The following is a 12,901-nucleotide window of genomic DNA, read 5'->3' on the forward strand; positions in this document are numbered from 1 at the left end:
TTCTACACATGCAACTACATTTAGAGGTACACATTTTTTTACAAGTTCTGAAACAGGAACTCGTCCATGGAATAGAAGGAGTTGTCCAAAAGCAATGATAAAACTTGATCTGCTACCTGCCAAACACTTTATGTTGTTGGGAAAATGATCAAAGAGTTTTGTTGCTGAATAATGTACTCCTTTTTGAGCAACTGACAGCTTCAATAAGGAATAGGAAAGGTCATTTTTCCCTCTAGTGTTGTACGTATGAACATCACTGTTCTTCGCTAATTTAAATGGATTATTCATAACGAATTTCATTAGCGAATATATGTACCCTGATGGTGAGGTTAAAATACCTAACTCCTTGAATAGGTGTCAACATGACGTCCTTGGGTGAAGAGCACTAATTATTCTCATTGCTCTCTTTTGTGTAATCAATACATTATGTCCAAGTGGTGAGTTACCCTAGAAAACTATTCCGTAAGACATTATTAAGTGGAAATATGCAAAGTACGTTAGGAGGCTGATCTGTTTACTACCAAGACTAGCGATTATACGAAGAGCGAAAGAAGCTGAACTTAATTGTTTCAGAAGCTCAGTAATATGTTTCTTCCAGTTCAAGTTGTCATCAATGTGAACAACCGAAAATTTGGAGAAATCTACCCTGTTAACTGAGCCCTGTTCATATGCTATATCAATTGTCGGTATAACTCTATTCAGTGTACAGAAATGGACATAGTGAGATTTTTTAAAATTAAGGGAGAGTCCATTTTCTGAGGACCGCTTAATAATTCTTTGAAAGACATCCTTAACAATATCTTCAGCTGCTTTTTATTGAATGCGATTTATTATAACACTCGTGTCATCTGCAAAATTATTAGTTTTGCTTGCTGAACGTTAAGTGAGAGGTCATTCACATGAATAAGGAACAGCAGAGGACCCAGAATTTAACCCTGTAGGACTTCCTTTGTGATAACCCCCATTCACTAGAATTTACCACCCTCCCAACATTATTTGTGTTATTCAGCAGAACTTTTTGCTTTCTGTTCGTTATGTATGATTCAAACCAGCTGTGTGTATAGCCTTCAATTCCATAAAACCTGAGTGTTTCTAAGAGTGTCGCATGATACACACAGTCAAATTCCTCGGAAAGATCACAAAAAATACCAACTGGCGATAATTTGTTATTGAGGGCTTGTACTGTATGATGGGTAAACGTGTAGATACCATTCTCAGTTGAGTAACCCTTCCGGAATCCGAATTGTGACATGCTGAGTAAATTATTTTAACTTAAATGTGAGACTACTCTTGAATACATAACTTTTTCGAATATTTTAGAAAATATGCTGACCATAGTGCCGTTTATTTGCGTGCGTCGGGTACTGCAGGTATTGCTCTGCAATTTATGCTTCCTTGGGTGGCAAAATATAGATAAATCTTCAGTCACGTGCCTTAGTTTTGCTAGTTTGCTTGCGTGGCAGCAACCTTGGGTGTTGTGATGTGACTGTGGTGGTGTTTGTTTTAGTGTATATAATTATTGCGTTATGATGACTGAGTATTCTCCTATCGAGCACCTGTCAATTCGCTAGCTGTATTAACGATGTGCCGTTTGCCAGAGAAATTTCTACACTTGCTGCCTACACCGCTATTTCCGCGGTAAGTTGGACGTTGGCCGGGTTTGTTTGAAACGAAAACATTACATTCATTTGTAACGTCTACTATTATTTTTCCTCTGGCGTCCGTTCTGTCAGACTACCAGAGGGTTGACCTCACATTTATATCTGTCGAGGTAAGTAGTCGTCTGTCATTTGTAAACTGCCCGACTTCTTTTGTTACGTCAGCAAATGGCGCTGTATCCAATCAATGCCGGGCGTTGATCGACGAGACGATCCACGTTTCCCTGCCTGAAGGTATTTAGACTGTAACCTTAAGTTGTGCACATAGTAGCATTATTTGTGTTATTGCAATGTTAGTGTTTACTACAACGACTACTGCCATGGCCTTGTCTGTCCCTGTGAGTTGCATGTACTGCCTCGTAAGGCCTGGAATTCTTCCACCTCATGTGTACGGTTCTTGTAGCACATGTCCACACATATGTCGTTTACCAGCTTGCCAAGCTCTGCGTCCACGTGTGTCCCATACAGTTTAGCTGCAAGACTTTCGCTATGGCAATGTAGTAAAAACGAAGCACTTCGGCGCGTTCTGGGTGTGATCGAGGTACACGTACCCATGCGCCATTGCTAGGTTATTATAGGCATCGTTCAGCTTATGGCTTTCATTTCTACGTTCATAATTATTTGCTTAAAGGATTTCTGAGTTCGCATTAACCTTTTGGTGGGTTTTCGCTTCGTAGTGTCATTCTGTCTGTTTGTTGAGTGATGGGGTAGCATATAGCGTCGTTCAGTGGGTCATTCAGCCTTGTTGCTAGTCTTAGTGGAGTTTTAAAAACTTCTTCGTTGTACAGTCGACTTAGGCGCTAGTTCTCTTCGATGTCATCGTAGTCTACTTTGATTCTTACTACATGGCTTTGTAACTCTGTCTGATGTATTCTATCGCAGTGTTTTTCTCTCGATGTATTTTCCTTTTTCGGTGATGTGGTGTCTCGTCAGTTGAAGATTATGATTTTTTCAGTGTGAGCTTTTTGTGTATTATGTTGTTTTTAGTATCCTATAGTGTGTGGTCACAATTTGTTGTTTGAAGCCTTCTGTTTGCATTTGTTTCGCATTGATAATTGTTGTTTGAGTTGTCTTTCCGTGTGTATTCTCCCTCAGATGAAATGTACAGTATGCAAATATAGTTTACATTTTGATGTTTCGTATTCAAATTTTTCTGTAGTTGTCATTATATTATACGGTAACCTGTTCTCTGGTGAGGTAAGAATTAATTAGCTTTTATGTTGCTTCGTAGTGTCCACATGTACTGTTGTTTCGTCTATGTCATAATCCTGTTCTGGATGGGCCTGGCCGTGTCTCTGATATCTATCGTCATTTTTATGTACTTCTGTTAAGAGTGGTATGTTGTATCTAACAACTATGTCATTATCCTGTCCTTGATGGGTCTGAGCATCACGGTATCTTGGGTATCTACCATCATTTTTATGTACTTTTGTTGAGTGTTTTGCGTTGTTTTTAACGCGTCCTTTTCTGAGGGCTCCGTCTTCCAGTTATTATACTCTAAATGTCGTCGTTTGGAGTGTTGCCAGCAGGAAAAGTTCGTGACTAGTGTGCCTTATTGCACTGTAGTCCATGGCGCCGTAGTAACGTGCATTGCCGACGTTATCAGTTAGGCTAAAGTATTTTTCCTGGCGCAATATTCCAACTATTGAGCGGATTCATGTCTATTGGGGAGTCTATGATCAGCACAGCCCAAGTTGTCACCTCCAGGCTACTGCACGTCGCCACGCTCTTGTTTTGGCTGCTGGTAATTTCTGTTTGCTTCTGTGACGTGGGATGATGGTGTTCATGACTGTGTTTTGTTAAAAGAATCTCTGTTCATTTCTGTTGTTGATATTTGTATTCATATCATTACCTAAATTTCTATAGCGTGTTGTCGCCTCATTGCTTTTGTTGAGGTATATATTAGCAGGCATTGTTAGAGATTTCATTTTCCGTTTCTTTCTATTTGTCATTTGTAGAATTCTTTGTAAGTAAGGTATTCTACTCCCCCAGATTTGTTATATATTATTTTCCTGTTTTGCAAAGAACACAGCCAAAAGTTGCTTCATCATGACATTCGCATTTTTTGTGACCAGGTTTCGCATATTTCCCTCAGATAGTTTCCGTGTCACATTTTTTCGACGATAGCCAAAATCTCAACAACTGAGGCACTTTTGCACAGACACATAGTCCATAATGTGTAAAGAGTCAAATAGTATGTACAATCTGCCCCCTGTAATAATAGTAACCTCACTTTTGGTGCCACCCCTAGAATATTATTTAGCATTCTGATCCCTTTGGGATCTATTTTGAATCGTATTTTGACTTATTCTTGAAATTCGTCTTTGTTGATGTGATCGCTAACGTGTATTTCAAACAGTTCTTCTAGAAATTTTTGGTTTGTAAGTGGTGTTGTAACGCTGCATACTGCCAGTAGTGGTCGTAGCTTTTGGTGTTCTTCGTGTAGAATGTCCTATAAGTTCGATGTTTTTCTAATAATCTTCCTCTTGTCTGTTTGTATCTAAGTTCCAAGAATTACTGTGTTTGCTTTATGCCTTAGGACTGTAAATTTTATTTTGTTGAGTCTAGGGATTATTGTTTTAATTAAGGTTTCCTTCACAGGTTTAGGATCCTAGTTGTTCTCTGATTTAAAACAGTGGACAGTTGCCTCTTTATCTTTTGCTAATTCAATTTGGTCTTCAATCTTCATTTTCGGCTAGGTGACCCGACTACCTGCCGCGATTCCATCGAAAGTCAATGGTGTTGGCCTCGTTTCAGTGGATAATTTTCTATTTCTTCCATTAGGGCTACGACCTCCATTTCCAAACGTTTAATTCTGTCTGTTGTGTCAGGAGCATATGCCATCGCTAATTCCATACGCAAACTTGGTTCAGTTCTCAATTCAACATTTTTCCGCGAAGTCTGATTTGACCGAGTGCTAATGCCCATATTTTGTTCCGAGCTGGTGCAGTAATTGTGGTGAACACGGTTTACTGCTTATGATCTGATAGAAAATCCGTCAGAATTTCGCTACTACTGCTATCATTTTTGATTCCATGTTTGTACGTCTGGTTATTACATCCCCTGCTGAGCTTGTTCGTCAGATCACTCCCTGCACCCGTGTTGGTGTGTTGTAATTCCCGTTTCCTTTTTATGTTGCAGTTATGTTAAATTTCGGCGTTTGGTCGCCTTTACCGGTGTTTAATGCACCCGATGCCAGCCTGACCCACGATGCATGCTAAATTGCCCATACGAGTGAGGTTTCTGTACTAATGCATGGATTGTTTTAGCTAGTTTCATTTAAATTTTGTTCTACACCTACATCATACTTCGCAAGACACCTAACGGTGTGGCGGATGGTATTTCTAGTATCACTAACTGAGTCCATCTTCCCTGTTCGTCTCGCGAATGGCTCGTGGAGAAAATGATTGTCAGTAAGTCAGTGTATTAAATCTATTTTCTCGTTGTGGTCATTTTGCGAAATGCATGTGGGAGGAAGTAACATAGTGTCCGATGCTTCCCGGAAAGCTCTGTCTCAGAATTTAAAGAGTACATTTCTCCGCGATGCACAGCGCCTCTTTCGTTGTGTCTGCCAATGTAGTTCGTTGAGCACCGTTGTAATACGCTCGTGCCGAGTAAACGATGGCGTGACGAAACGCCCCATTTTTCGTTTGATCTTCTCTATCTCCTCTACCAGTTCTATTTGGTAAGGATCCCAGATTAATGAACAATACTCAACAGTCAGTCGACCAAGCGCCTTGTAAGCCGCTTTCTTCGTGGATGAGCTATTCTTTCGTAACGTTCTTCCTATGAACTCAGTCCAGCATCTGATTTTCCTACTGTTTGTTTTATGTGTTTATTCCATTGAAGGTGCTCTGGATAGTTACTCCTACAAATTTTACGACAGGCACTGTTTCTGGAAATTTGTCATCAATAGTGCAGTTGTACAATAGTGGATTCCTTGAAACTCCCTGGCAGATTAAAACTGTGTGCCGGGCCGAGACTCGAACTCGGGACCTTTGCCTTTCGCGGGCAAGTGCTCTACCGACTGAGCTACCCAAGCACGCCTCACGCCCCGTCGTCACAGCATTACTTCTGCCAGTACTCGGCTCACCTTCCAAACTTTACAGAAGCTCTCCTGCGAACCTTGCAGAACTAGCACTCCTGAAAGAAAGTGAAAATCTCATTCTAGTGGATTCCTTTTCCATTGTATGCCCATTATGTTACACTTATTTACGTTACGGGTCAACTGCCAGATGATGCACCTTCAATCATCAATCCTCTGAAGGTCATTCTGCAAATTTGTACTGTCGTCTGGCGTTGCTGCTTTATTGTAGACAAACACATCATCTGAGAACAGTCCTTAAGAGCACTAGACACTTTCTACTAGATCCTTTATATGCGTTGTAAGCAATAACGTTCCTATCACACTTCCTCGAGGTACTCCGGAAATTACCTTTATATCAGTCTATTTTTTTCCTAATAAGACCGATGTGTTGAGTTCTATCTGTGAGGAAGTCTTGAATCCATTCGCAATTCTGGTCTGATACTCGTAAGTTCGTATTTTTTCATTAAACGGCTGCACAGACAGTATGGAATGCTTTCCTGATGTCAAGGAGCACGGCATCAACCCGAATTCTATTGTCTACAGTGCTATGGATCTCATAGAGGAACAAAGCGAGCTGAGTTTCACAAGATTTCTGTTTGCTGAATCGATATTGATTTTTATAGAGAAGATTTCCGTTCTACAAAAACATCGTAATTCTTGCACATATAATATGTTCCATAATTCTACAAGAGACTGACGTCAGTAACGTAGGTCTATAATTAGGTGCCTCTGTTGTACGACCCTTCTTGAAAACGGGAATGACTGGGCTTTTTTGCAGTCGCTATGTACCCTTTGTTGCTCCAGCGATCTATGATAAACTACTGCTACAACGGGAGCAAGTTCTTTGCATAATTTTTTTATCATTTATAGGTATCCAGTTTGGTCCCAATGCTTTTCCCCAACTAATGAATTGTAGCTGTTTTTCTACTCCGCGATCGGTTATTTCAGTATCTGGTATTTCAATGCTCGTAAGATGATTGAAAGAAGAGATTGTGTTACGATCTTCTGCGGTGAGACAATTTCGGAAGAACGTATTCAGTATTTCGACCTTCTCGCTGTTATCTTCCGTTTCGGTGCCAGTATGGTCTTTTAGTTAGCTAATTCTGAAACGCTTACTGATTATACGTAAGACCAAAACCTCTTATGGATTTTACACAGATCGACTGACAAAATTTCACTTTCAAAAGCACAAACGCTTCTCTCATTGCTCCCCTAAAACTTATTTTCGCTTCTTTCAGTTTCCGTTTGTCAGCTGAGTCTCGACTTCCCTTAAATCTATGGTGAAACTCTCTGTGTTTAAGACGCAGTTTTCTGACACAGGGGATCTTTTACATCCTTTACGACCTTCCTCACAACATACTTATCTGAGGCAAATTGAACGATGCTTTTGAATTTTTCCTGTTTGTGCTGCACATATTTGTCCTCAGAACCGAATATTTGATACTGATTATCCAGATACACTGCAATTTGTATCCTGTCACTCATATTAGACATATTAGACCTTCTGGTGACTAACAGACCCGAACTATTTGAAACAGTTAACGCAGAACAGGGAATCAGCGATCATAAAGCGGTTACTGTATCGATGATTTCAGCTGTAAATAGAAATATTAAAAAAGGTAGGAAGATTTTTCTGTTTAGCAAAAATGACAAAAAGCAAATTTCACGGTACTTGATGGCTCAACACAAAAGTTTTATCTCAAGTACAGATAGTATTGAGGATTAGTGGACAAAGTTCAAAACCATTTACAATATGCATTAGATGAGTATGTGCCAAGCAAGATCGTAAGAGATGGAAAAGAGCCACCGTGGTACAACAACCGAGTTAGAAAACTGCTACGGAAGCAAAGGGAACTTCACAGCAAACATAAAAATAGCCAAAGCCTTGCAGACAAACAAAAATTACGCGAAGCGAAATGTAATGTGAGGAGGGCTATGCCAGAGGCGTCCAATGAATTCGAAAGTAAAGGTCTATGTACTGACTTGACAGAAAATCCTAAGAAATTTGGGTCCTATGTCAAAGCGGTAGGTGGATCAAAACAAAACGTCCAGACACTCTGTGACCAAAATGGTACTGAAACAGAGGATGACAGACTAAAGGCCGAAATACTAAATGTCTTTTTGCAAAAGCTGTTTCACAGAGGAAGACTGCAGTGTAGTTCCTTCTCTAGATTGTCGCACAGATGAAAAAATGGTAGATATTGCAATAGATGACAGAGGGATAGAAAAACAAGTAAAATCGCTCAAAAGAGGAAAACCCGCTGGACCTGGTAGGATACCAGTTCGATTTTACATAGCCTACGCGAAGGAACTTGGCCCCCTTCTTCCAGCGGTGTACCGTAGGTCTCTAGAAGAGCGTAGAGTTCCATAACATTGGAAAAGGGTACAGGTCATCCCCGTTTTCAAGAAAGGACGTCGAACAGATGTGTAGAACTATAGACCTATATCTCTAACGTCGATCAGGTGCAGAATTTTGGAACACGTATTATGTTCGAGTATAATGACTTTTCTGGAGACTAGAAATCTACTCTGTAGGAATCAGGATGGGTTTCGAAAAAGACGATCGTGTGAAACAAAGCTCGCGCTATTCGTCCACGAGACTCAGAGGGCCATAGACACGGGTTCACAGGTAGATGCCGTGTTTCTTGACTTCCGCAAGGTGTTTGATACAGTTCCCCGCAGTCGTTTAAGGAACAAAGTAAGAGCATATGGACTATCGAACCAATTGTGTGATTGGATTAAAGAGTTCCTAGATAACAGAACGCAGCATGTCATTCTCAATGGAGAGAAGTCTTCCGAAGTAAGAGCAATTTTAGGTGTGCCGCAGGGGAGTGTCGTAGGACCGTTGCTATTCACAATGTACATAAATGACCTTGTGGATGACATCGGAAGTTCACTGAGGCTATTTGCGGATGATGCTGTAGTATATCCAGAGGTCGTAACAATGGAAAATTGTACTGAAATGCAGGAGGACCTGCAACGAATTGACGCGTGGTGCAGGGAATGGCAGTTGAATCTCAATGTAGACACGTGTAATGCGGTGCGAATACATAGGAAGAAAGATCCTTTATCATTTAGTTACAATATAGCAGGTCAGCAGCTGGAAGCAGTTAATTCCATAAATTATCTGGGAGTACGCATTAGGAGTGATTAAAAAAGGAATGGCTATATAAAATTAATCGTCGGTAAAGCAGATGCCAGAATGAGATTCATTGGAAGAATCCTAAGGAAATGTAGTCCGAAAACAAAGAAAGTAGGTTACAAAAAATGGCTCTGAGCACTATGGGACTCATCATCTTAGGTCATAAGTCCCCTAGAACTTAGAACTACTTAAACCTAACTAACCTAAGGACATCACACACACCCATGCCCGAGGCAGGATTCTAACCTGCGACCGTAGCAGTCCCACGGTTCCGGACTGCAGCGCCAGAACCGCTAGACCATCGCGGTCGGCAAAGTAGGTTACAGTACACTTGTTCGCCCACTGCTTGAATACTGCTCACCGGTGTGGTATACGTACCAGATAGGGTAGATAGAAGAGATAGAGAAGATCCAACGGAGAGCAGCGCGCTTCGTTACAGGATCATTTAGTAATCGCGAAAGCGTTACGGAGATGATAGATAAACTCCAGTGGAAGACTCTGCAATACAGACGCTCAGTAGCTCGGTGCTGGCTTTTGTTGAAGTTTCGAGAACATACCTTCACCAAGGAGTCAAGCAGTATATTGCTCCCTCCTACGTATATCTCGCGAAGAGGCCATGAGGATAAAATCAGCGAGATTAGAGCCCACACAGAGGCCTACCGACAATTTTTCTTTCCACGAACAATAGGAGACTGGAATAGAAGGGAGAACCGATAGAGGTACTCAAGGTACCCTCCGCCGTACACCGTCAGGTGGCTTGCGGAGTATGGATGTGGATGTAGATGCTAAACAAAACATTTCTCTAACTCTATTGACACCCCATGTAAAACACAGTCATAGTAGCTATCGCAACCTTATCATCACTGATACCTTCCCCTGCGTTAACTAATTCGATAAGCTCAGGTCTATTTGTTGCTAGGCAGTCTAAGAGATTATGTTCATTTGTAGGTTCTCTGATTACCTGCTATAAGCAATTTTCGGACAAGACATTTAGAATAATGTCACACGAGACCCTGTCTGTGGCACCAGTTTTGCTAGCGTCCTCTCCCAATCTACACCTGGCAAGCTGAAGTCACCTCGTATTACAACGTCATGGTCAGGAAAATTATTAATGGTTTTCTGCAAGTACTCCCTGAAACGCTCTACCACTGAAGCTCCTAAACGTAAAAAACTATAAAAGCATCCGATTACCATTTTGACCAACCCTTGACGATTACCTTCACTCACATTAATTCACATTCAGAATCCTTGATAACCCTGCTAGATATTATCGAATTCTTTACTGTAATAAATACGCCGCAACCATGGCAACCAATCTACCCTTACGATAACTATTCCAATCCGGGCTTAGTATTTCGAGCTGTTCACTTATCTGAATTTCTATTCCTTGTACTGTCTGAGCATTATCACTAAGCGATATTAACTCTGGTGCCTCTCCTTGGACGTTCCTGCAGTTTACTAACTTCATATTAAAGTTTCTGTGTCTGATCTGCAAGGACGAGCATTCTCTGAGATAACTGTGGCCAAAGTAACTTCTATTTTAGCAATTAATTTGTCTCTGATCTCAAGCGGTTTTCTATAACCTAAAATAACCCCATGTGCACGCCAACGTACTCCGCTACCCTAGTAGCAGCTACATTCGTGTAGTGCACGCCTGACCTATTAAGGGGATTCCTGCAACCCTCCACTCGATAGCAGAGGTCGAGAATTTCGCATCCGATATTGTCGTAGAGTCGTCTGATACTCTGGTTTAGACATTCCACCACACTCCAAAGCAGAGGACCATGATCCGATGCTACAAACAGTCCGCTTTGCCTGCAGTCGTGTGCGATGCTAGTTGCATTCACCAAATCAGCCATCCGCCGAAAGGAAACGACGATAGCCACAGAACCCAGACGTCGGACTCGTTAGTGCTGACATGTGGCAGTATTTGCAGCTGGTTGCACCCAGTGCGCTAGATAGCCGCCGGCAGAGCATCCTCCACGTCACGGATGAGACTCCCCGGCAAACGTACCGATAGCACACAGGCAGTCTTTCCTACCCTTCATGCTGTTTCCGTGAGGGTTCTTTTATCTGCATAGCCGGCCAGGTTGGCCGAGGGGTTCTAGGCGCTACAGTCTGGAACCGCGCGACCGCCACGGTCGCAGGTTCGAATCCTGCCTCGGGCATGGATGTGTGTGATGTCCTTGGGTTAGTTAAGTTTAAGTAGTTCTAAGTTATATGGGACTGATGACCTCAGAAGTTAAGTCCCATAGTGCTCAGAGCCGTTTGAACCATTTACCTGCATAACGTTGGAGCTCCCAGTGGCTACCATACCCACCCTTTGTACTTGTCCTGCTGGACAGGAATATCAAATGGTTGAAATGGCTCTGAGCACTATGCGACTTAACTTCTGAGGTCATCAGTCGCCTAGAACTTAGAACTAATTAAACCTAACTAACCTAAGGACACCACACATATCCATGCCCGAGGCAGGATTCGAACCTGCGACCGTAGCGGTCGCTCGGTTCCAGACTGTTGCGCCTAGAACCGCACGGCCACTCCGGCCGGCTCAGGAATATCGGTCGCTGACCCAAGAGGAGATGTATACCGTTCTTGCCCAAAAACATTATCAGCACCGGGTGGCGTCTGCTACCTGGTGCTAAGGCATAAGGAACCAGCCATGCGGCCCATTCCTTCTTCCGCCTTTCACCCAGTGACACGAGAACCCACCCACCACTGCCCGCCACTCACTCATGAGTGAAGACGAGCTTGTCAGATGTTGCGTATCAGAAGACGCAGCATTAACCAGGTACGAGGGCATTCAACGGCACCAAAGGTGTCGCACGTCTCGTCAACTGCTCCTTGATGACGCTGCAGCTTTGAACAGTAACCCGAAGCCATCGATCGTGATCAGTGCAGCCTTCAGCTGGTTATAGACATCAGCTAATCCTCCTTGTATCCGCCCACAGCAAGCAGAGTCCCTATCCATATCGTACTGTGATAAAGAAACAGAATAAATATTAAAAATACAAAAAAAGCGTTAAGGTATAACTGAGAAAGTACAAGAAGACCTCAGCAAAAAAGAAAATTTCCCGAATTAACGATAACAAAAACTCCCTCTCCGGAAATACGTCGTTGGATTTTTCTTGTAAAGTCGATGTTTTCCGAGCTAATATTGGTTACGTTCCTCTGAAGATTACTGAAGATTCGAAATGGTCGTTTTTAAAGCCGGTCACATACACGAGGTTGTTGAAATCACTTCCTGAACAGAAACAACTTAATATATTGTACCGGTCAGCAGAAGATTGATGGGAAGTACGGTGACCGCCAGCAAGCTGGCAGTACTTCCCGTTACTGTACAGAGCTTCGTATGTGACTTGTTTGCAGCCCAAAGCAGAACTCTTTGGCACACAAACTACATCACCGCTATTCTTTATGTCTGTTTCCATATCGCTAGAGTGTCTGGTTTTGACATACTATTCCTGTGACGTCTCCTTGTATACATCCTATCAACAAGGTGCCTATGCTGTCATGCAGCTACCCACACGTGCTAACTACACTGAGGAGCCAAAGAAACTTGTAAACCTGCTTAACATCGTGTAGGGCCCACGGGAGCACGCAGAAATGTTGGAGGGAATTGACACCATGAATCCTGCAGTGCTGTCCATAACTCCGTAAGAGTACGAGCAGGTGGAGATCTCTTCTGAACAGCACGTTGCAAGGAATCCCAGATACGCTCAATAATGTTCATGTCTGGGGAGTTTGGTGGCCAGCAGAAGTGTTTAAACTCAGAAGAGTGTTCCTGGAGCCCCTCTGTTGCAATTCGAGACGTGTAGGTTGTCGCATTGTCCTGCTGGAATTGCCCAAGTCCGTCGGTATGCACAGTGGACATGAATGGATGCAGGTGCTCAGACAGGATGCTTTCGTACGTGTCATCTGTCAGAGTCGTATCTAGACGTATCAGGTGCCCCACGTCACTCCAAATGCATGTCATTACAGAGCCTCCACTAGCTTGAATAGTCCCCGCTTACG

At 42.5% G+C, this 12,901-nt stretch overlaps 1 non-coding gene across 1 annotated transcript; it reads right to left on the reverse strand.

Moving 5' to 3' along the window:
• Window positions 1-5,626: 5,626 nt before the first annotated feature.
• Window positions 5,627-5,701, reverse strand: Trnas-cga (transfer RNA serine (anticodon CGA)). Its single transcript has one exon. It is a non-coding gene; the product is annotated as a tRNA-Ser (tRNA).
• Between the last annotated feature and the right edge of the window lie 7,200 nt (window positions 5,702-12,901).

This window comes from Schistocerca cancellata, chromosome 4 (assembly GCF_023864275.1).
Source record: "Schistocerca cancellata isolate TAMUIC-IGC-003103 chromosome 4, iqSchCanc2.1, whole genome shotgun sequence".
NCBI lineage: Eukaryota > Metazoa > Arthropoda > Insecta > Orthoptera > Acrididae > Schistocerca > Schistocerca cancellata.